Genomic DNA, 26,352 nt, shown 5'->3' on the forward strand with positions numbered 1-26,352 from the left:
TGTTGTAAGTGATGCACTCATCGGGAAAGAATGTTGGATTGATCTTTCCTCCATGGTTTATGATTTGACTTAATGCGGATTTCTGACAATATGCCCTAGTCTTCAAAGGCTCTTTGTCAAATTCGTTGGATTTGTTCTGGATATAAAGTTTGATGTGATGAAGGAATGTTCGATGAGATTTGAAAAGTTGACGATTGATGTATAAAAATTTATTTCTTTTGACAAATTTGAAAAAACTTGGTTGTTGTTTCTTCAACGTGGTGTTACGATAAATATTCTTTCTTCTTAGAATATGGGGATTAGTCATGCATAAGTGATTCAATGGTTTCCTTTGATTTGTTTTGGATTTATTTGATCTTGTTTTGAAAACTCAAGTTTTACTTTATCAAAGTGAAGGTTTAGATGCCCCTTCACGACAAAGTGTGTCAAATGATATGGGTAAAGTCTCCCGATATGGAAACTTGATTTGACAACCTGAGATTTTGAACAAGTGTTTTGAGATATAATCCGTGAGATAATAAAGGACCTATTTGTCACTTGTGATGATGTTTCCCAATTTTGATAGGATAGATATATTTTATCGTGCAATCAGTTTTGGATTCTGCACAACTTTTGTTTTGACACAAAATTTGCTTGAGAAATAGTTTTTAACGCTTTGTTTTTGATACTCTGGTTTGATGAAGATGAAGCTGATGATAGGGTGCTCTCAAAAATGTTTTCTAAATTTTCTAAATTTTCAACTATTTTGCCCACTATTTTTCTAGGTTTGATCACGCGCTAAAACAGAGACCGAATGCGCTACAGAAACTTCTTCACGCGTTAAGGAAAAGACCCCACGCACTAGACTGCCCCTGGCTATGCGCTAACTATTTTAGACTGCTTATCTAGTTTTCTATTTTACTTAAAAGATCATGCGCTAGTATGGGCCTTTCACGCGCTAACTGATAAACCTGATGCGCTGATTTTTGACTTCTACGTGCTAAGCTGATGCTTCAACGCGCTAGGTTGTTTTCCGGATGCCCTAACTGTCTCTGATTGTTTCTAAATTTTGATGAAGCGCTACTACAATACTGTACGCGCTAAAGACAGGCTTTGATGTGCTAAAGGATGGTTCCGAAGTGCTAAGAAGATGCTCTTACGTGCTAAACTGCCCTGTTTTAATTGTTTTCTGTGATTTTGGTGTTTTTCCTTAGGTTTTCAATTTTGATAAATGATTTTCTGAAGTAACAAATGCAAAGACAACACAAAATACATAACCATTTTGCCTAATCTAAATAGTAAGTGTATGTTCTGCGAGGATGTGTTCAAATCCCCAATGTTTTAACAGGTTTGGTTATAATGCATACACTCTCAAAAAGACTCTTTATTCAAAGGTCATAAGTAATACCATAGCCCACTAGTCTCGATACTCTGTCAGCTCAAACAACCGTGTCAACCTTTAGAGGGCACCCATTTTTTGTCTTTTGCCAGAAATTAACTCAAAGTGAATTGCTCACAATTGAGTAGTTATCTTGGGAGATATATGGTGAGCGATCTTGGGGGTAGATTCTTTCCCACCCTTGCACTATGATATTACAAATGTCTGGTTATTGACTTGGCTCAAGTTTTCTATTTCTAAGGTTCGTAATCAGGCTTCCTATTTGGCCGTCAGTGATAAACTCCCTTAGGAGGCTTCCCAACCTTTAGAACAAAGGCTTTATGTATCTCGAGGATACTGGGGGAAGGCTAATCACTGCGTGAAACCATTGAAAAGGACTTTCGTCACTTTCCACTTTTGATTATAGTGGGTTGGAACACTTGGTGTCAAAGTCGTTTCCCACTTAGGCTGTTCCCTTCGCATCGGCCATAAATGGCTTTAAGAGTTGATTTCAACCCCTCGGGAAGGCAAGCCTGCTAAAGGGTTTTATTGCTTAAAATACTGAAAGCGTAAGAGTAGTTTGGCTTTTTGATCACCCATTTAAGGGGAGAGCATATACCTTCTACTTTCGAGACAAAGCAATCAAGTTGTTCTTTTTATCCTACCAATTCAGTGATTTTCTAAGATCTATATGGAGATGTTGCTCCACGAAACATGGTGTTTATTTTATTTCCTCAAATAAGTGATTATCTAATCTAGGAAAATAACCTAGTCAACAAAGCAAAACTTCAATTTGGTCAACAAAAGAAAATCGGCCAAAGGGGAATAACTTCCCTCTTTGATTGTAACTGACTTTTGCGACTTGGTGTGATTCTTTACTTTGCCCAAATTTAAAGGTGGATCCTTTTATGCACCAAAGGATGGTGAAATTCTTTTTAGGCCTTTTGCAAAAATGAAAATTTGTATTTTAGAGCCCAAATTGATAAATTTTCTCCTAGAAAAGCAAGAAATTTTTTTATTGTTGTTCGTTTTACTTGCCCAAAATGAAAGTGAGTTCAGTTTTATTTAAACAAGGAAAAAAGAAATTTGAATTCTGCCTAACCTAGAAAAGTTAGTAAAAATTTAAACTACTTTAATTCTAGCCTAAATAGATTTAAAACCTACAATCAAAATGTTAGTAACCTGCAAAAAAAACCAGTCAGTGAGTTAGCAAAAAGATGAATTCCGTGGAATTCTACAAGTCTAAATTTTAATTTATGTTACAAATTATCTCTTTGTTTTCTATCTGTGATACGCTACAGAGAAAATTGTATGTGCTACAAGATGGCTGTGATGCGCTACTCTGTTTCCCTAATGCGTTGTTCTGTGTTTCTGATGTGTTGTTCTATTTTTCTGATGCACTGTTTTATTTTTCTCCTGCGCAGAGACCTACAGGAAAATGTTAGTGAGGACTATGCACTAAACTAAGGATGTCACGTGCTAGATGATGAACCCCGCGTGCTGAACAGAAAATGAGATGCATTATACTGTTAACCAAATGCGCTAGGAAATGTTTCCCACGCGCTGATTTTTGTTTCCCGCGGACCTGCAAAAGTGGTTAAATTCAAAAACCGATTTGATATATGGGGTCAGGCCCCATGGTGGGTGCCATAAATGTATGCGGGAAAAGCGGGTCAATAGAACTCAGTATGTGAAAAAAAGAGTCTAAGGAGCCTTGCTCACACATCCACATGACTTCTTGGTGAAAGCTATGGAGTCATGAAGTATGGCTCAACTTCCCAAGGTTGGTTCCATGGTTCTCTATCTCACAAGGTCCCTCAAACCAATGTCTTTGCTCTCAGATCACTGAGAAAAGTGGTTTAGGGATGACAAATGCAAGAACGAGGGATGCTTTGGTTGATTTTAAGATGAAATGCATCCTAAGTTATACATGATCCTATAAATGCAATAAACTAGTTATAAGATGACAAGATTAGTAACAAGACTATCCTAGCATGCTATATTAGTTTATGATTTAAGCTAAATGATAAGGAAAATACTCTAAACATGCATATTTAGATTAATTCCTATTGAAAAGAGAGGATAAATGATGAGCACAAATGATATATGAAAGCTTGGATGGATTTTAGTATAAGTGTGATGCTAAAGACTTGGATTATGAAAATGGAAGAATGAGAGCTTTATTTATAGCAAAAATAGGGCAATGGATGGTCAGGATTGAAAGAGTTAATCAAGGGTTGAGTTTGAAAGTTGGGAATCCATGTTTGCAATTGTCACCAATGAAATGGTGACAAATGTCAACATAAGACTGGGTTGAGAAGAGAGGTAGGAAGCATTAAATGCTTGAGAAGACCCCATGGTTATCTTAGGGGTAAGGGTTATGGTTAAGTTAGGATTACCCATTGGATAAAGGTTTTACCCAAAGGATAAACTCTTGTGCAAAAGATTAAGGATAACCATGGTCAAAGCAATAAATGCTTGATGAGACCCTTGGGTTATATGGAGGTTGAGTTTAGGGAAATTCTTTAATCATGCTAGAGGGTTGAGTTAACCATTAATGGTTTGGGAGACTTTCAAAGTTAAGTGGTTGAAGCCTTTAAGGGTTTTCAAAGACTTTGAGGGTTTGAGAAGTGACTTCCCTTTGTTTAGGGATGTGACAAAGTTTAGGAAATGGGTTAGGTTAATTTAGAAGTGATTAGAAGAGTCTAGAAGGGGTTAGGAATAGGGTTTAAGAAGCAAGTGGGAGATGTAGGATTTTGCAAGTGGATGAAGGGATAATAGGATTTAATTGAATTTAATTCAATTTGGTTGCAATTTGGGGAAATCAAATAAATTAGATTTATTCAATTTAGGGTAGACTATTTAATTAATTTTGAATTTAATTAAAAAGTGGATAGGGGATTTAATTGAATAAAATGATTTATTCATTAAATGACAAAAGAGGCCTAGTGAATTTAATTTAAATAAATTGAGCAATTTACTTAATTTAAACAGAGGAATGTGGGTGATTTAATTAAATTGGATTTAATTAAATAGAGAAATGAACATAAAATATTCATTTAGGAATATGGTCATTTTTATACATCTACAACCACCACACAAACTGGTATACACACTCAATGAACCGACATGCAGGAGTAAGGAGAAGTGCAAGAGTTAACCATGAAGGATTTAACAGAGCCAACAACATGAAAGGAAGACCCTCGATGAGGCAGTCATTTATAGGACCAAGACAACCTAACTTGTATGTTTCAAACTTTCATGGTTATTATTACTAGTGTAACAAATTTGGGCATAAAATAGGTGATTGCAGATTAACCAATAAGCCCTCTATGAGTTATGAAAGTAGAAATCCTTTTTAATGTACTCTAAGATATGAAAGTTGTTTGTTATCAGTGCAATGGATATGGTCATAGGTTTTTTGAATGTAGGAAGAAGAAACCAGTGCCCTACAATAATTTCAAAGATAAATCTTTAAATGAAAATGTGAAATGCTATAAATGTCAAGGGTTAGGACATATAGCAAAATTTTATAAAAATAGGAAGATCAAGCAAAAGAAGAAAAATCTTGACCAAGAACTAGTAGTTGAACTGGAGTATAAAATAGTAGCTGACAAGAAGAAGGATACCAAATGGGTTTGGGTTGAGAAGGAAAAAGACAAGACAAAATCAAGTCTGATAGTGCAGACTGTCTTACATGCTGAAACCGAAAATATATGGGTTGTAGATATTGGTTGTTCCAACCACATGATCGATGATAAAAATAAATTTATCAAGTTTGAAGACTAGAATGGTGGTTCGGTAAGATTGAGAGACAACTCATCCATCAAAATAAAGGGGAAAGGTACTCTAAATATTGATAGAAAATTGAAGGCACATGATGTATATTATGTGGAAGGACTAAAGCACAATTTGTTGAGTGTAAGTCAAATGTGTGACAAAGGCTATAAATTTACTTTTGATTCTACCGGTTTCCAGATGAAGAAAAAGAGTACCGGTCAAATTGTGGCTAAAGGGAAGAGAACATATGGTAATGTTTACAATATGAAGGAATGATATGACTCCCAATACATGATGGGATAGGTTGATGAAAGCTAGTCATTGCACCAACTATTAGGCCACATAAACTTTGATAACTTAGTTGCAGTGAACAAAAAGGGGTGTGTAAGAAATATTCCACCCATCACCAAATCGATAAGCACATTTTGTGATGAATGTGTAAAAGGGAAGTAGACTAAGGTGAGCTTCAGGACAAAAAATCACAATACCTCAAGACCACTTGAAATTGTACATACAGATCTCTATGGTCTAACTAGGACAAGAGCTCTTGCCAGTGAAAGATATTTTATGCTCTTTATTGATGATTACTCAAGAAATACATGGGTCACTTTCCTGCAATATAAGTCACAAGCTTTTGACATATTCAAGATCTTTAGGAAGATGGTGGAGAAGGAAAGTGGGTGCAGTCTAAAATGTCTAAGATTAGACTGGGGTAGAGATTTTACATCAAATGAGTTCGAATATTATTGTGAAAGACATGGAATTAGAAGGCAATACTGATCCCCTAGGACGCCACAACAAAATGGTGTGGTAGAAAGGAAGAACAAGATAGTCAAGGAGATGGCCAAAACCATATTAAATGAGGTCAATCTTCCGACACATATTAGAAGGAAGTTGTTCATACTGTTGCATATACTTTGAACTGGGTTTAATTAAGAACAAACAATAGAATGACACCTTGTGAGTTATGGTATGGCCAGAAGCCCTCAATCAAATATTTCAAGGGTTTTGGAAGTAAGTGTTCTATCAAGAGAGATATGGATGGTCTAGTTAGTTTTGACTCCAAGAGCAATGAAGGAATCTTCCTTGGGTACTCATCTAACAACAAGGCCTAGAAATGCTACAACAAAAGACTTAGAAGAGTCATTGAGTGTGTGATAGTTCTGATACTAATTGTTAGGTACAAATTCCAAGCTAACAAGATGAGAGGGGAGCAGGGTGAATCATACAAACTTAATCTTCAATATATTCAACATATTCAACCTCGGTAGCTTAAACAGATATATGTAATCAAAATCGTAAAATATGCAACCTTAAGAACACATAATCATAACAACACTCATAACACCAGATTTAATGTGGAAACCCAAATAGAGAAAAACCACTGTGGGATTTTGGACCCACTAAGAAATATACTCTTTTAGAGTATGCTTGGTTAAAAGCAAATTCTGTTAAAGATTACAAACACATTGCTAGATGTGACCCGGTTAAGGGTGTATATGGTGAAAATGGATAGCAATAAACAACAATATTGAAAGACTAAAATGGATTCAACCACCAAACCCTAGCCTAGCAATGAACAAAGATCCACCATAACATATGAAGATAACCTAAGACAATGCAAAATAACTCAAAAAATCACAAAGATTATACCATCACATGTCCACTAGGGTTTTGATCTCCATTCTTCCTATCTCCATTGATCTTGTTTGATATGCTTGCTCTCAGATTTTTGTATGCACAAGAGCTCAACAAAGAACGGAATGTGGTTGCAAGTAGGATCGTAGTGTAGCCAAGTCCTCCAAAATTAGTCATTAGGGTTTGGTAATGAAGAAAGCATCTCCTTAAATAGAAGACACAATAGAAAATGGAGGGTTAAGATTGAGAGGTGTAAAAAGAGAGGTCGGCTAGGATTAGAGGGTAGGTATAAGAAATACCAAAATAATGAAAGGGGTAGGTAGTGTAGGAAATAAGAGATGAATGACATGTGTCATGTGTAGAAAAGGTTAATGAATTAATTAAATAAATAAAGATTTATTTAATTAATAGAAGAAGTAGGGCAATTAAATAAATAAAATATTTATTTAATTTAGGAAAGGGATAATTTAAATAAATAAATGTATTTATTTAAATGAGAAATAAGGCTAGAAGAGGATAAATGAATTAATTAAATAAATAAAGATTTATTTAATTAATAGAAGAATTAAGCTAAAGTAATTAAATAAATAAAATATTTATTTAATTAGACATGACAATTTTAGGTGTCTACATTTTGCCCCTCTTTGAGACAATGCGGCTTGTCGCGTTGTTTCAAAGAAGATAAGATGAACTGATACAGAGTTGCCCCAGGATGGGAATGATATGCCCCCTCGAGAGATTGGATGAAAAAGTCTGGAAAGATTGTAGACAATCTCGCGATAAGAAAGATGGGATAGAATGGACTGATTGGATAAAGTGACAAAGTCACGGGATGAGGAAGACTGACTCGGGAAATGAGGGCGAGGGCTAGGGTAGGCTATAAGATAGACCACGGGCAAAAGACATCCTCATTGTCATTCACACCCTTACGAGATCACAGTGCAGAGCGAGAAAAGAGCAGCAGCAGTCAGCAGCGATGGCATTCGTTCATAGATTCGACCGTGTCCGCCGATTCCAGCGACCAGCCGATGCAGGAGAGCCAGTAAGTACCCGAAAACCTCCTCGTACTTTCACGCATTTCAAGTTTTGTCATTAATGCATGTTTAGGAGCAATAAATGCGCTAGAAATAGGGTAGTTTAAAAGTGCAAAAAACGCGCAACCGCGTCTGTGTCAGCGCCAGGCGCGTCTGTGTCCAACAGGCGCGTCTGTGTCGGGTCCAGGCGCGTCTGTGCCTGGAACCGCGTTTGTGTTGAATGCGGACGCGTTTGTGAAATGTAGTAGCGTCTGTGCTTTTGAATAGCGTTTATGTCATGCAGGGACGTCTGTGTTCCCTGGTCGCGTTTATGTCTGGCATAGGCACGTTTGTGTTTAGAAAGCGCGTCTGTGTTGCAGAGGCGCGTTTATGCAGTCTATAAGCGCGTTTATGAGTTAAAAGCGCGTGTGTGTTGAAAAAGTGCGTTTATGTGTTTAAATGCATGGTTTTAGTCCTTTAGGTCAAATCGGCAGTTCTGTGATGAACATAAGCTGTCGATTGGATAAGCTGCTGAGAGGATACACTCAAGCAGGTCCTCTAGGAAGATTAGGATAGATCAAGGCACTTTGTGATGAACAGGGAGCACCAGGATATGCAGCACTTTGTGATGAACAGGGAGTGCGAATGTGAGTGACACTTTGTGATGAACAGGGAATGTCACACACGTAGTACTTTGTGATGAACAGTGAGCACTACTAGGATAAATAGCAACACTTTGTGATGAACAGTGAGTGTCACTAGGGTAGATAGCCATATGCATTTGGGTAGCGAGTAGCATTTTGTGATAAACAGTGAATGCCACGATAACTGACAAGATTGATTTGCTTGACTGCAGGAGTATTTGCCGATGTTGGAGTCACGGGAGAGATTCCCATCGACTCAGAGACTGCGTCCAGAGTTGTCCATCCAGGACATGATTTCCATTGAGGAGATGGGTCTCACATATATGCTCTATGTGCCCGAGTTTCGGGCAAACATGGGGTTGCTGACTGCATTGGCCGAGAGATGGCACTCAGAGACATGCACGTTTCACCTGCCGATGGGTGAGATGACAGTGACACTGGAGGATGTATACAGGATATTACATGTTCCTATTGATGGAGAGTTGATCCCCTACGACCGTGACGGTGACAGGGAGGCCTTGAGACGGGTTTTTCAGGATCCTGAGTTGGAGATGAGAGCAGGGCATGTAGCCTGGGACACCATGACTGCCACAGGATTGGCATTGCCGGCAGTTATTGGGGGAGTTATCAGTGGATACCTGTGTCCAGACAGGGCCACACGAGGATTGGCAGTGGGCTGGGGAGGGGCCTTGGAGACGCTGATGGCAGAGCACACTAGGTATGCATGGGGGCCATGTGTCCTAGCACATTTGTACTATGAGCTGCATCAGTTTGTATACCACGGATCAGTGGGGCTGGGCTGCGGTGTGACTCTATTGCAGGTGTGGGCCTATGAGCACCTTCCAGTGACGAGGCCGATTCATTTCAGAGGCAGAGGACAGGGACAGAGTTTTGTTCATTTGTATGCCATGATCACATCCCAGCCTCGGATTGGGAGATTGGAGCACTGGAGGAGAGTCATTGATGACATTGATATGGTGATCTGGAGGCCGTACCTGGGGTGCGAGGAGTGGGGGGACGATGCACTGGAGCTGCCCTACACCTTCCGGAGCAGGTACCTGATTGGGCGGACGCCCTATATATTAGAGAGACAGTTGGTGGATAGGGTATGCAGGCAGTATGGCCGGATTCAGAGGATGCCCCGAGGCTCGGGTATGTATGCCCGTACTGTTAGAGATCAGGTGCAGTTTGGCCCACTGCTATCTTATGATCAGGCAGTGATGCAGCTAGCGGAGATGATGCCGATGCCATGGGACATGTGGCCAGAGGTAGATGATGCAGGGATGGACGCAGAGTACTCTGCGTACTGGGCAGAGCATCCATTTCCGAGGTTGACAGATCCGGCAGAGCCAGTGGATGGAGAGGGTGGAGGAGATGATGATGAGGGAGGAGGGGATGCAGGTAGGGGCCGGCGGAGGCGGAGGGGAGTGGTGGGAGAGAGACGGGTAGCACCTCGGAGGGAGGGAGGTCAGGAGAGAGCAGCTCCAGTGGTGAGAGGACGGGGTGGACTGCCCCTACAGGTGCCAGCAGCACAGGGTCCCAGAGAGGGACAGAGACAGGTACAGCCAGAGGGACAGAGACAGGTACAGCCACAGGTACCTATACAGGCACAGGGACAGGTGCAGGCAGAGGCACAGGGACAGGCACCTGTAGAGGAGGAGCCACAGGCAGGGGCGGAGAGCGGAGACTCCGAGGAGGATGAGGTGGTGAGGCTGCGGGAGATCTGCCAGGGCCAGGCAGATGAGATTGAGGATTTGGTTCGAGAGAGAGGAACCACCTCAGGATCAAGGTCTGAGATACAGAGCGGGAGAGGGATCAGGCCATCCAGAGATATACCGAGGCTGAGACAGCTCTGAGGGCAGGTAGGCGGGCAGCAGAGGATGCAGGGGCAGGCTATGCCTATGTTTTGCGAGCGGGAGAGGAGATCGCCTACTGGAGGGATCTATATTATGCAGCCGTGCCAGCAGAGCAGCGGGCTAGGAGCTTCCAGAGGTCGTCGCGCACAGCGACAGCTACGGGAGGGAGTCGCAGGAGACAGGCATCCAGCGGTGGGGTTATGGGGCCTCCACCACCACCAGAAGGACAGGGGGATCCAGGGGCAGGGCCATCTACAGCTCAGACTCCGTCGAGGCGAGGTGGCTCCGAGGGAGGGAGTTCCTCATAGCTATAGTGGGCTCCCATTGTATCAGTAGATGTATCATTGTTGTATTGTAGACACCTGCGGGTGATTCTTTTGTAGCCATATGATTCTTTTGACATCATTGTATTATGACACATTTGATTGATTATATATATGAGATGATTCATCTTTTGCGGCAGCTATATGCATGTGTACCTTATGTGATGAGATGTTCTTATGTGATGCATGTTTTATGATATGGATGCTTATATGATGCAAGGCCATATATTTTTGTTCTTTTATGTTGTATATGTGATGCATGATGCGAATGAAAATGTATGTGATGCAAATGAATATGATAATGCAAATGATTATTTACATAATGAAAATGTGAGATGTGCTAACATGTGTTGTATGCAGGATGTGATGCCATTATAATATCTATATGTATGAAATGCAAATGTTTTTGGTGTGTCATTATACTCAGTCATGTGATAGCAGGCTACGCGGACTCGAGAAGGACAATGGAAGTCAATCAAGAAAGGGGGATGTAAGACAGAAGATATGAACGTGAAAGAGCTTCTTGTGCGTTATCATCATTGAGCTTTATTATGGCAGAATAGGTTATGACAATCGAGGCATATGTTCGGCCCAGAAAGTCATTGTACCTGTTTGCATGGAGATAAGACAGTCACAAACAAGGAATGCCCCAGTTCACACTAGACTCACAGTGTCCTCATATCCTTGGACAAGTCATAGTATTACTAAAAGACAATCCACAGACAGCAAATGCAAATAAGTGACGATACCCCATCCTCGCCTTTCTAGTCAAAGACATCCTGGAGATAGAATCTCTAGTCAAAGACATCCCGGAAAAGCTAAAAGACATGTCACCGAAAAGATAAAACCAAAAGAAAACCAAGACTCGACACCCACATCCACTGTAGTCCTCAAGTTTGTGTCTCTTGTCACTTGTTTAAGTCAAATTCGATTGTGGTCACGATGTTCACTTTCACAAAAAGGATAGATAGCACTGAACAATATGTTGTCTGAGTCTGTTAAAAGATTTGATTTTGTTGAAGCCCATTGTTGCTGCTGTGTCTCCTTGGAAACTGACTGAATCCATGAAACTGATACCTTATTGTGGAGAAGATGGAACTTTATTGCGGATCTGCGATGCAAAATGTTGCTTTATTGCGAATTGTGCGCGGATAGACTGAAGAGAGCTGAAAGAAACTGTATTCCTCGAAACATGTGATGTTCTCAGTTCCACACCCATTACTAGACGCAGGAATTGGCCGTAGTCACAGATAGGATCTGATTTATTATGGATGGAAAGAGAGTGAAAAGGGAGGGTTTATTATGAATGGCTGACCAATCTTGGGTAGATCAATAACAAGCCATGATGCGAATGGGTAAGTTTATTGTGAGTGAATTGGTCGTGATTGTGTGCGAAGTGAAAGAATGAAAGGGAATCCTGAAAGAGGGAGGAGCAAAGTCCCTACGCATGGCGCTGGTGACCCAGTTTTCACCATGGTACTTGCCCAGGGCGCCACCGAAGTGGTTTTCACCGTTGGACGAAATTATTTCTCTTTACTTTTTTTGGATTTTGCAAAATTTTTTTGATTTTTTTTTTTGTGTTTTTGCATTAGGATACTCAAAAAGAGCTTATGTGTAGAACCTGCGAAGGTGCATGCTGTTGATAGGATCCTCCAAAGATTCACCTTCTGTAGTTGAGAGTTGATATGCCCCAGATCCATATGCTGCTGTGATGATGTAAGGACCAAGCCAGTTGGGTTCAAATTTGCCCTTCTTTTCTCTATCTTGCTGATTCTTGGGGTTCTCTCTGAGGACTAAGTCACCTACCTCAAATGTGCGAGGCTTGACCTTGTGATTGTAACTGCGACTCATTCGTTGTTTTTAAGCCTTGAGATGATTAAAAGCAGTGTGTCGTCGTTCCTCCAGCAGTTCTAGTTCTTGTAAGCGAGAGACCCTGTAGTCTTCATCGTTGATTATGTTTCTCAAGGAGACCCGTAAAGAAGGTAACTCGACCTCAATAGGCAAGATGGCTTCAGCACCATAGACAAGTGAGTAAGGTGTAGCTCCTGTAGGTGTGCGGACACTGGTACGATAGGCCCAAAGTGCGGGATTGAGTTGGACATGCCAGTTACGGCCAGCGTCGTCGACTGTCTTTTTAAGTATTTTGAGAATTGTTTTGTTAGACGCCTCAGCTTGGCCATTACCTTGGGGGTAATATGGTGTGGAGAAACGATGAGAGATATGGAATCGCTCACAGAGTTCACGAACATCCTGATTCTTGAAAGGACGCCCGTTGTCGGTAATAATGGAAGTAGGAATCCCGTATCGGCAAATGATGTAGTTCAGGATGAAAGTAGCGATTTGTTTCCCAGTAACTTGCGTGAGAGGCACGGCTTCAATCCACTTTGTGAAATACTCTGTGGCTGTGATAATGAATTTATGTCCGTTGGAAGAAGGAGGGTGAATCTTGCCTATGAGATCGAGTCCCCACTGACAAAAGGGCCAAGGAGATGCAAGTGGCTGTAGTTCTTGTGCTGGTGCGTGTATGAGGTCTCCATGAATTTGACACTGCTTACACCTCTTGACAAACTGATATGCATCTTTTTCCATAGTAGGCCAGTAGTATCCAGTCCTGATGAGTTTCTTGGCCAAGGTAGGACCACTAGTATGCGGACCACATATCCCTTCGTGCACTTCTCGTAACGCAATCTGAGCTTCGTCACTCTCTAAACATCTAAGGAGAGTGCCATCTAGACCTCGTCGGTATAGGATATCAGCTAGGATAACATATCGGGAGGATTGGCGGATGAAAGTGCGGCGTTGGTTGTTCGATAAATCGGGAGGTAAGATGTTGTCGCGAAGGTATGTGAATATGGAACCATATAACTGGGATTCAGGACCAACAACACATATCATTTCCGTGAGAGTGATCTCATATGACGGAATCAGCAGGTTGTCAACCAGGAACTCATAACAGGTCTCATTTTGTGGTAGGTCAATGAGTGAAGCAATTGTAGCCATGGCATCAGCAGCGCGATTCTGTTCTCTTGGTATCTGCTCAAACTCTATCTTTGCAAAGTGTTGTTTCAGATCATCTACCAGTTGTTTGTAAGGCATTAGCTTTTCATCTTTTGTTTGATAATCATCAGTTGCTTGACGGATGACAAGTTGAGAATCGCCAAAAACACGAAGTTCCTGGATCTTCCACTGAACTGCAATTCTTAACCCCGTTGTTAATGCCTCGTATTCCGCTATATTGTTGGTGCAAGGAAATGATAAGCGGTATGACTTTGGTATAGAATCGCCTTGGGGAGTTATAAAGAGTATACCCGCTCCTGCCCCGTGCTGTGTGTATGAGCCATCAAAGTATAGTTGCCATGGCTTTGCAGGTGATATTGTTAGAATGGACTCATCTGGAAATTCTGACTGTAGAGGAACATCATCTATCATGGGAGCATCTGCCAGTTGATCTGCAATGGCTTGTCCTTTGATTGCTTTTCTGTCCACGTATTCAATGTCGAATTCACTCAAAATCATTACCCACTTGGCCAGTCGCCCAGTAAGTGTAGCTTTGTTGAGCAGATATTTTAGTGGATCAATTCTGGCAATCAACTTGGTCTTGTGAGTGAGCATATAATGTCGTAATTTTTGTGAAGCGAAGACCACAGCGAGACATGCACGCTCAATTGGTGTGTAGTTGAGCTCATATCCCACCAATGTGCGACTGATATAGTAGACTGCTTTTTCCTTGCCGTCAGGTATTTGCTGTGCTAGTAGTGCCCCCAGTGCTGTTGGAGTAGCTGATATGTAAAGTAGCAATGGCTGATTCGAAATTGGTGGCATCAAAACTGGCGGGTTCAAAAGATAGTCTTTAAGTGCCTGAAAAGCCTGTTAACAGTTCTCGTCCCATTTGAACTTAATGTTTTTGTGTAGCAGGTGCTGGAAAGGATTACACTTATCTGCAAGTTGTGCTATGAATCTTCGTATGGACTGGAGTCTCCCTTGTAAAGACCGAAGTTGACTGATATTCTTGGGTGGCGGCATGTCCAAGATAGCCTTGACTTTTGCTGGATCCGCTTCTATTCCTCTTTTAGACACAATGAATCCTAGGAGCTTCCCGGAGGTTACTCCAAAGACACATTTCTTTGGATTTAATCTTACCTTGTATTTTTCCAGCCTATCAAAAGCAACTGAAAGTATGTCCAAGTGTGTATTTCTGTCTATTGATTTAACCAAAAGGTCGTCGACATAATCTTCCACCTTTACATGCATGAGATCATGGAAGATAGTCGTCATGGCTCGTTGATACGTGGCACCTGCATTTTTCAGCCCAAAGGGCATGACATTCCAGCAGAAGGTTCCCCATGGACAAGTGAATGATGTTTTATGTTGATCTTCAGGTGCAATCCTGATCTGATTATATCCAGAGAATCCGTCCATTAAAGATAACATCTCATGGCCTGCTGTGAGATCAACAATTAAATCAATGTTTGGTAATGGGAAATCATCCTTCGGACAAGCCTTGTTGATATCCCTGAAGTCTGTACATATTCGGATGCTGCGATCTGGTTTGCTGATAGGTACTAAATTGGAGATCCATTCAGGATAATCAATTGGGCGTATGAATCCAACATCTAGTAATTTCTCCAGCTCTGCCTTGACTAATAATGCCACCTGTGGATGCATTTTTCTCAATTTCTGTTTTACTGGTTTTGCCCCCGGTTTGACTGTTAAATGATGCATTACTAAGTCGGGGTCTAGTCCAGGCATATCAGCATAAGACCATGCGAAGTTGACTTGTCGTTCCTTAAAGAAGCTTATGAACCTTGCTTTCTCGGCCTCTGTCAATGATTGAGCCAAAAATATGTTGTGTGGAACCTCTGCTGTACCAATGTTTGTCTTTATAGTCTCCTCTACCAACATGGATGATTTTTCCTCGTATGATGTGGGGAGAATGTCAAGCCTTCCATCTTCGGGCGCCTCAGAGAGGTTTTCACCCTCAGATACGTCCTTTCTTTTTACTTTTTTAGAGTCAGAGAGCGCCACAGTGTGGTTTTCGCCATAAGACCCTTGTTTTGTCTTTATTTTCACATTTTTGCGACTAGAAGGCCCGACACCCTCACCAAAGTATGCCATGTTATTTAGCTCTATGGCGTATCCTGCTTTATGGTCTCCAAGAGGAAGATCATCGCGAATGCCAAGATAATCCACAATAGCTTCGTCATTTTGAAATGTATCGATCTGTGGTGGTCCATCCTGATCCCAGTCAATGAGTTGGGGGTGAACGAGGGGAAGGTCTTTAGTGTTTTTAGAATCCGCAAGGCTAATAGTGAAGATGTGGTTATATTCAGGTATGTCAAGGTAGTCATCGAGGTCGTCAATGGCACTCTCCTCATCAGTGTCGATCGTGAGTGAGTCCAAATTATCATCACTAGTAGCACCCTCAGGGACAGGTGTCCTCATCCTATGTGATCCTGACCTAGGGCCCTGAAACGAAGCTTGTGCGGGATCCTTATGGGTCGGTTCTTGACCAACTCTGAATTTCTTGTAAAACTCCTCCTCCTCTGTAGGTTCATCTGGCTCTCTAAATGTCTCATTAAGTTCATAATCGCTGGAGGATTTGTCTGAACCCCATTCCCACTCATTAGAGTCTGTGGAATAATTATCCTCTTGTTGAACTTCAGCCACTTTGACTCGCCATATCTGTTTTGTTCTCTTGTGTTGAATCTTGGGGTTTAGAAAACCAAGCCCCTTAGAGCGTTCCCTTCTTGTAGTTAGCTCAGGTTGTAGAGGCTCCATGACACCTTCTTTGCGTAGTCCGAGAGGACTTTTTCCATCATACCCGAATCTCTGCAGAATTTTGAAACCTTTACCATAGTTTTCACAGGGTATTATAATTTGATCATGTGTATCATCTTCAGCGTCCTTATATAGCATTTTATATAAACTTTCTTCCTCTAGTTCGCCCCATTTTTGAAAGACGGTAGGATCCCATTTGAGGAGCATGATGGAGATTTGCTTATTTGGATGTGGTCTCCCATATTCCTTGGGGGAGTTCATGACTTGTCGTAAGAACATTGTTTGATTCAGAGTGTATTCTCCCATGCCTTTGTCTTGAAACTTGGCTCTAAGTTCACCTTGTTTGGATGTCGAGGGCTTTAATGACTCAGGATCAATATATGCTGAAGAAGGAGTAGCCTCACGATTGCTGGGAATGATAATCTCAGTATGTGATCTCAAGTTATTGCAATATATGAATGGATTTGGATCACCATTGACCGTTACCTCGACTCCATTATGAGGAAATTTTATGCACTGATGGTATGTTGATGGGACCGCTCTCATTTCATGAATCCATGGACGTCCTAGCAATATGTTATACGTGAGGTCTAGATCCAGGACTTGACAAATCACGTCCTTTGTTACTGGCCCTATTATGAGTGGTAAGATGACCGTGCCCTTGGACGAGCGCTCTTCATCATCATAAGCCTTAATAGTGATTTGGTTTGTAGCATTCACAACTTTGTTAGAATATCCCAATTGTCTGATGGTGCTCAATGTACAAATATTAAGACCTGCTCCTCCATCTATCAGGACTTGTTTTATTCGGTGTTTATGTATGAAGGCTTCAATATGTAGAGGTGCATTGTGAGGCTGACTTATGGAGGCGTCATCGGCTTCTGTAAATGTGAGGGAGTGTGGAACGGATAGGTATCCCACCATGGCTTGAAACTGATCCACGTTTAGATCCGTAGGGACAGCAGTATCTCTCAAGGTTTTGTCAAGGATAGCTTTATGTGCAGGAGATATACGTAAGAGCTCAAGAATAGAGATGAGTGCGGGTGTTTTCCCTAATTGCTCTACAAGATCGTACTCAGGCTTAGTTGACGGAAGATTGGTATTCTTAGAAGAGGTTCCTGGCAATGTGATCTTACCTCGACGGGTTGTAACATGACATTCAGAGGTAGCTTCGGATGAAGATCCCACACCTTTTAGGACAATTTTAGGTCGCTGAGGAGGATTCTCAGGATTTTTATTTTTGATAGTAATGGTAGAAATATGATTGTCCATTGAGATGTGATTAATAGTGGAATCATAATTGTAAGATGTTCTGGTGTAATTGGCTTGATCATCTGTGACTTTGCCTTTTCCCTTGTCATGTTTTGGGAATGGTTCCTTAAACACCTCATGCTCTTGGTTAGATGAATGTCCCTCAATCTCAATATCTCCTCTGTCAATGAGATCTTGTACAATGTTTTTCAATCGATGGCAATTACTTGTCTTGTGACCCTTGCTCTTATGAAATTCACAATATTCATCATCATTCCACCAATTCGGTTTTACCTTTGGTTCATATGGAGGAAAATCTGGGACCGTGATCACTTTGTTTGCTACAAGCTTTTTGAATACTGATTCAAGTGGTTCTCCCAATGGAGTGTACTTCCTTCGTGGTCTAGCAGCCATTTGATTGTTCACTTGATTGTTGGTAGAATTTGATCCAGAAAAGATGAACTTTGGTCTCACTGTGTTAGCATCAACAACACCATCATTAACTGTGTTCTTGTTCTTGTTCCAAAACTTTGGTTTGTCTTTTCCCTTAAAGTCCTCTTTGTTTTCTTTGAATAGTTTGATAACTCCTTGTTCAATTAAGACTCTTTCTGTTGCTAGGCCCTTTTCAATGACATCCTTGAATGTAGACAAACAAGCTTTTCTGAGATCATAACCAATAGCCTTGTTAACATTTTGTGTGAACATTTCCACCATTTGTTTTTGCGGGATTTCACAAGAGCATCTGCTAGCTAAGTTCCTCCATCTTTGCAAAAATGACGCAAAAGATTCTCCTTCTTTTTGTTTCGTATTGCACAAGGTAGTAACTGAGACATCTGTTTCAATGTTGTAAGAGAAATGTTGAATGAATGCCTCTGCCAAGTCACCCCATGACTTAATACCAGGAGGTAATTGAGAAAACCATTCCATCGCTTGATCTCCTAAGCTCTGTGGGAACAACCTCATTAAGTATGTTTCTTCTGCCGCTACCTCAATGCAAGCTGTGAAGAATTGTCTTATGTGTGCCTTGGGATCTCCTCTCCCTCTATATTTGTCAAATTTCGGTGTTGCAAAGTGCGGAGGAAACGGAGGCATTGGAATGCTCTTATCAAAGGGATAAGGGCATATATCTCTCATAGTATATGTGGGTTTTGATGTGCCCATGTCTTCCACTTTCTTTTGTAGATCTCTAATTTGTTGCTCCAAATTATTTTTGGGAGGAGATGGATTTCTTGTAGCATATCCCATGTTTGAAACACCCATTTGAGGAGGATCTTGTTGCATGTATGGATGATACTGATCGTAGACATGTCCATATGGAGGTCTATATTGTTGCGACATGTACGGAGCACTTGGCATAATTTCTTGTTGAGGAACCCCATATCTGTTTTGTGTGTATAAACCATATTCAATGGGCCTTTCATTTTCCATTGTGTTGCCCCCAATTTTGGCATGAGGTCTCCTTGTGTCAAAATTTTGAGGAAGTCCTTGAGTATCCATTTGTCTTGGTTGACCCATATCTTGAGCATGTGTTTGAACATAAGGCCTCCATGATGGTCTTTGAGTGTAAGTATCGTGCATTTGAGCTTGTGTATGTGGGATTGCTGGTTTCTGAAGCAAAACTGATGGTGACTCCGGCATCATATTATTTGGTCCTCCACTATTTGGTTGAGTTTGTTGTGAAGGTCTACTTTCCATAAGTTGAGATAAGTCAAAATCATGTGGTATCTTAGCTCCACTTTGTGCCATCATGTTTAGAAAGTATTGACGATCTCTCCTCATTATCTCTTCAACCAATCTATTGAATTGAGGATCCATTATAGATTCTTGTATGTCTGCTGATAGTATTGAAGAATTGTCCACATTATCATTGTGTGTAGCGTTGTGTATAGCGTTTGCGCTTTCCATATTTGGATTGTGTCTATAAACATTCATGTCTGGTAATGTAGTGTGCTCAGGATTGTAGAAGACATCATTGTCATACTCATAAGAACTCATGTTTACGGGTCCTTGAGCTTCTTTAGCTTTTCTCCTAGATTTTTGAAGACGGGTTTCAACCATGAACTAGGTGTTAGACCAATATGTGAGAGACTTAGACGAAAATGACAAGAGTATGTAAGACCAAGAGTTGTATGGAGTGTAAATGAATCTGAAGTTTACTTGCAATGTCCAAAGTGTAAGACCAAGTATGTATGTTGTAGAGTAGGTGTGACTTCCAAAGAGAGGATAGTTTCTCTTGATGAGGTAAGCTGACCTTGACTCTAAGTAAGACCAAATGAGACCCAAAGGTAAGAAACCTTGATGAGGGATCACTTAGCAAAGTGTTGTAGTATGTAGTGTGTTGACAAAGTATAGTGAGGACAAGCAAGTGACCTTTTTGACTCAAGTTTAGACAAGCATGACTGTAAAATGAGGTATGAAGCAATGATGGACTGTGTAAGACCTTAGAACAGGCTGAATGCTAGATGAACCTGAAGAGATAACCTAGGAAGCTCAAGTGTGCCGAAACTGATTTCTTTGTTTGCTTGACTGTTAAACTTTTTTTTCAAATCCTGACACAGACGCCTCTGTATACTTCACAGACGCTATTTCCAGACACAGACGTGTCTCTGTTCGACACAGACGCTGATAAAAACACAGACGCTATTCTGTACTTCACAGACGCGTTTATCAGACACAGACGCGGTTTTAACAGACACAGACGCGTTTCTGTAACCTTAGTGCAATCTTTCCTATCTGTGAATTTGTTTTGCTGTGACCAAATCTGATTTTTCGACTGTTTTTCGTGACAAGAGGACACAGTGTTGATGACCCAATGTTTGCAGACTGTTTAGACTCCAAAAAGTGTGTTGTTTGATGTAAAAAGTTTTTGCATACACTTGAAGACACAAAAGACACAATGTTTTGCTGTTTTGTCTTGATTGTTTGAGTGTTTATCATAAGTCAAGCACAATTCTTATGGCTGGCCAGGACAATAATTGTTGATCCCACATGGGGTTTTACCCCCGAGGCTACGCTATTCAGAGCGGATACTTAGATGCTTGACCTCACTGGCTCCACCCTCGGCACTCACTTCTCGGGTCAGCCAAGCATCAGTCCCCATGAAAACTCCCCATGGCGAACTTTGTATCTCTACTAAGAACCGTATGTGTGTGGGCCGCTACCAGAGGTCCGACCTCCTGCCTCAACAACTAGAAGGATTTGGGCATCTAAAACAATGAGGTGCTAGTAAGGGCATCCGCTCGTGTGGCCATACATGCGGCACTTTCAGCTCTGTAAATACAGAAGGCTCCCAGCCGGTAGGGGTTACGCCCTACAAATGATCAAATAAATTTGATCAAACGGGTTTATGGGGAGACATAGTGTCGGTATGAACTAATCAGCACACGTTATTCATAGTTTTCACCATGAATACATTTGATTATAGTGGCTTGGAAGAAGATGGCTTTTCTTTTGCTACCACTTGGGTCGTTCTCTTCTCACTAGTAGTCCTAATGACCACACGGGAAGACAGGCCCTCTAAAGAATAAACACAAAGAGCCTATTGCTCAAGACACAAAAGACAATGGTTCAATTTTAGTGCACCAATTGAAGTGTTTGCTAAGCTATGCAGACAAGGCACACAAATAAAATTACAAAACCCTAGCTAAGGCCCTGCAACAAAATTGTTAGTAGTTTGGGTTGTTTCAAATGATAACCCCTTCCTGCAAGCACACAAGTTAGGTAAATTTTAAGAAAACCCAAAAAGACTTTGTGAAAAGGGGCCTTCAACAAAAACGTATTTGTCTCCAAAGCAAGCTGCACAAACCAGGTTAGCTAGATCTGCAAAGGTTAGCCAAAAATAAACCAGATCTGAAACCCTAAGTACAAAATCCGAAAACCCGAATCGAAAAAAACTTGAAAAAAAATTTTGCAAAACAGAATGCACAGACGCTGTTATATCAGACACAGACGCGTCTGTCCGACACAGATGCGGCTCTGTGATTCGCAGACGTGATTTCAGAACACAGACGCCTTTTTATTCTGCAGACGCGATCAGAGGGTTCACAGACGCGACTTTCGGAAACCTGCAAAAATAGAAAATGACAGAAACACAGACGCGATAAAAGATGTCACAGACGCCTCTGAAATACAAAAACGCGATCCGAACACTCGCAGACGCGAAAAAACCTAAAATGTTGTCGAAATCGTCCGATCTGCAACTTCAAAAATGCAAAATCTGCAACAAAATGTTAAATGCAAAGGGACAAGAGTCCCACCGGGCGTGCCAAAATGTATATGGTGAAAATGGATAGCAATAAACAACAATATTGAAAGACTAAAATGGATTCAACCACCAAACCCTAGCCTAGCAATGAACAAAGATCCACCATAACATATGAAGATAACCTAAGACAATGCAAAATAACTCAAAAAATCACAAAGATTATACCATCACATGTCCACTAGGGTTTTGATCTCCATTCTTCCTATCTCCATTGATCTTGTTTGATATGCTTGCTCTCAGATTTTTGTATGCACAAGAGCTCAACAAAGAACGAAATGTGGTTGCAAGTAGGATCGTAGTGTAGCCAAGTCCTCCAAAATTAGTCATTAGGGTTTGGTAATGAAGAAAGCATCTCCTTAAATAGAAGACACAATAGAAAATGGAGGGTTAAGATTGAGAGGTGTAAAAAGAGAGGTCGGCTAGGATTAGAGGGTAGGTATAAGAAATACCAAAATAATGAAAGGGGTAGGTAGTGTAGGAAATAAGAGATGAATGACATGTGTCATGTGTAGAAAAGGTTAATGAATTAATTAAATAAATAAAGATTTATTTAATTAATAGAAGAAGTAGGGCAATTAAATAAATAAAATATTTATTTAATTTAGGAAAGGGATAATTTAAATAAATAAATGTATTTATTTAAATGAGAAATAAGGCTAGAAGAGGATAAATGAATTAATTAAATAAATAAAGATTTATTTAATTAATAGAAGAATTAAGCTAAAGTAATTAAATAAATAAAATATTTATTTAATTAGACATGACAATTTTAGGTGTCTACAAAGGGATTTCCCTCAGATCTGTTAGGATCTTCACCTTATTAGAGGTGACCTTGTTAAAGGGTTTCAAACACTCAATTAGAATGTCACCTTGCTAGAGGGTTTTACAAATAAGACTGTTAAGTCCACTCGGTTAAGAGATTTTCTGTCATTTCACAAAATAATAGTAATAAAAATATATCTGCAACTTTGCATCTAAAAATGCTAAAGCAGATTCTTATTTACTCAATACAATCTAGTCATAGGACTTATCTTGTCCCTCTACTGGGCTCTATACTCTTTTAATCAAATAGGTCTTTAAGCTTCTATGCTTGGTAATCACTATGTAGCATCCTTGTGCTTACACTTGCCCGCATGCATTGTTTATCAACAGTTCCTTATTTATAAACAATTTGCTAATCGCTTAATCTCCTTGATCACATATCCCATGATCAATCATAGCCATTAGATCTTCAAACTTGACCAGGTTCAATGTATCCTTCGATTTGAAAACATTTTACCTCACCTTGGAACTTGCATACATTTCTTCGAACTTGTGCTAAGGTATTGCGGTTCAATCTGAGCTATAGATCTTTCTGCCGATCTTCCATTGCCATAGATTCTTTAACAAACTTTATGCACAACATACCAATCATTTAATCAATTCCAGCTCATCAGCTTCCTTCATTAAATAACACTTTTAATCATTTAATGCATTCTGTTATAGCTCGGTTGCAACTCGGTAAATACTAAACTTCACTCGGTAGACATTCCACCTTCATTAACCGATAGCGATAACCTTAGGGTTTACCGACTAGGTTCTTTGCTCGGTAACATAGTATAGTATTAACTTTACAATCAACAACATATGTAGGATATCAAAACAATCTAAACATCATGATCTCATCATTGTCTAACTTGGTAATAGTTTCCCATTGAATAACTTATTTCTTCCCTTATTCATCACAATCTTTCTATGTCTTTTACCGACATCTTTATACTCATCAAATCATACTTCTTAAGATATGGCAACATCATACTGAATTAGAAAATCAATTTCTTGACATCAATGACAAAATAATAATATTAAGATAGTAAACATCCTTAATCAGTTATATCCATAATCATCAACAACCTTCTCAATATCCTTATTGAAATGCCAACAATCTCTCCTTGTCTGTTATAATGCCAAAAATCTCTCCTTGTCTGTTATAATGCCAACAGTGTGTACATGTAAGAGTTGATGAGGATATGCACAAAGGAAGTCTATCAAAGGTGAACCGATATGATGATTTTGTTGATGAAGGTGAGGAAGCTCAGTCAGATAATGAACCGAAAGAAGCATCCACAAAGGCTCCCAATGGGTATGTGCAGTTGAATCACCCAGAAGAGCAAATTCTAGGAAATAAGAGTGATGGTGTGCAAACTAGAAGAAGCCTTGCCTGGAATGATGAACAAGTTAACTTCTACCTTGTGACTGAAGTAAAATCTAAAACATTCAATGAGGCCAGTAAAAGACAGGAATGGATGGATGCCATGGAAGAACTACAACAGATTGAGAAGAACAAGACTTGCTAATTAGTCCCTAGACTGGAAGACAAGAACATTATTGGCACTAAATGGGTCTACCGGAACAAAATGAATGAAGGTGGTAAAATTGTTAGGCATAAAGCTAGACTTGTGTGCAAAGGATACTCTCAAGTAGAGGGTATTGACTTTGAAGAAGTATTCACACCAGTAGCTAGATTAGAAGCAATTAGAAAGTTTCTAGCCTTTTCTGGCTACAAAAGTTATAAAGTATATTAGATGGATGTAAAATCTTCCTTCCTAAATGGAAATATGGAAGAAGTGTACATGGGGCAACCAGAAGGGTTTCTGCTACATGATGATGAAACTATTGTGTGTCAGTTGAAGAAGGCCCTTAATGGTTTAAAGCAAGCTCCTAGAGCATGGTATTCAAGATTAGATCATCACTTGAAGGAGAAAGGATTCAAAAAGGGGAGTGCTAACAACAATCTATACATAAAGAAATATGGAAACCACATGATCATTGTGGTTGTGTATGTAGATAGCATTATTTTTGGAAGCAATAAAGACACCCTTTGCAAAGAATTTACTGATCAAATGCAATTGGAATTTGAGATGTCAATGCTTAGTGAATTTACATACTTCCTTGGTTTGCAAATATTACAACAAGATAAGGGAATCTTTATCTCACAAACCAAGTATGCAAAGGATATGTTGAAGAAATTTCAAATGGAGGATACCAAACCGATAAGTACCCCATGGTGACCAGAAGTAAATTAAGAAAGAATGATTAATCATCGATGGTGGATCAAACATTGTATAGATCCATGATAGGCAGTCTATTGTATCTAACTGCTTCTAGACTAGATATGGTGCAGGCAATGTACATGGTGGCCCAATTTCAAGCTGCACCAAAGTAGTCACATATGAATGGAGCTAGCAGAATATTTAGGTACCTACAAGGAACACTCAGTTATGGATTGTGGTATCCTAAACAAGGGGAATTTATCTTGTAAGCATACAATGATGTTGATTGGACAGGTTGCATTGATGATTAGAAGAGCACAAGTGGTGGTGCATTCTTCCTAGGTGACCGGTTGGTCTCATGACATAACAAGAAGTAGGATTCAGTCTCCCTATCTACTATTGAAGAATGATACATTGTTCCAGCTACATGCTGCTCTTAGGTACTTTGGATGAAGCAAACCCTCAAAGATATACAAGTGGACATCACTGATCCTATTCTCATCCGGTGTGACAATTCAAGTGCCATCAACATATCAAAGAATCTGGTAATGCATTCCAAAACAAAACACATAGCCATCAAGTATCATTTCCTCAGAGAGAAGGTTGAAGGACAAGAAGTGAAGATGGATTATGTCCCTATCAGAGAACAAGTAGAAGACATTTTCACCAAACCCTTACTAGTAAACACTTTTGAGTACTTAAGACACAAGTTAGGAGTTGTGTCATCTGCCTTATGCACTTGAAGAATAAAGGATTTATCTAGTTCAGGGGGAGTTCATAGCAGCCTCTATAACTCTTGAACCACATCTCAGTATCGGCTGAAATCATTGGTAGTAGCCCAAGGGGGAGCTAGGTATGGATCAAAGGGGGAGTATATAGTACCCTTTATCATTGTGTCAAAGGGGGAGAAATTAACCGGTAGGAAGGATCTAGCAATAAGTTGACATCAATTCCAAAGGGGGAGATTGTTGGCATTATTGGCATTAAGTTGTCATTGATGTCAACTAGTTTGGCAAGGTCACCGGTAAGTAAGAAGTGGTCACCAGTATAAGAAGAGAAAGAAATATGATGACAATGCACATGTGAGTAAGTAGACAGAAGGAAGGCTATTAGTACAAATGTCTTATGTCATCTACTGGTAATGCAAGCTTATCGGTAAGGCACAAACATGGATGAAGGTTGGTTGTTTATTTGTTATGAAGGCAAAACAACCAGTGATTAGAACAAAGAGGGTGTGCTACCGGTACATAGGATGTTTGTTGGTCATACCGGTAAGGCTAACTGAACCAGTATTAAACCTTGGTCAACAAATAATATCAAACTGACATTAAAATCCAAGCAGAGGTGGATGTTGACAAGCATGATAGCTAGCTGCCAGGTGGTGATATTGCACGGGTTGGTGGAGTGTTCATCGAC

This window comes from Cryptomeria japonica, chromosome 11 (assembly GCF_030272615.1).
Source record: "Cryptomeria japonica chromosome 11, Sugi_1.0, whole genome shotgun sequence".
In the NCBI taxonomy this organism is placed as follows: Eukaryota; Viridiplantae; Streptophyta; class Pinopsida; order Cupressales; family Cupressaceae; genus Cryptomeria; species Cryptomeria japonica.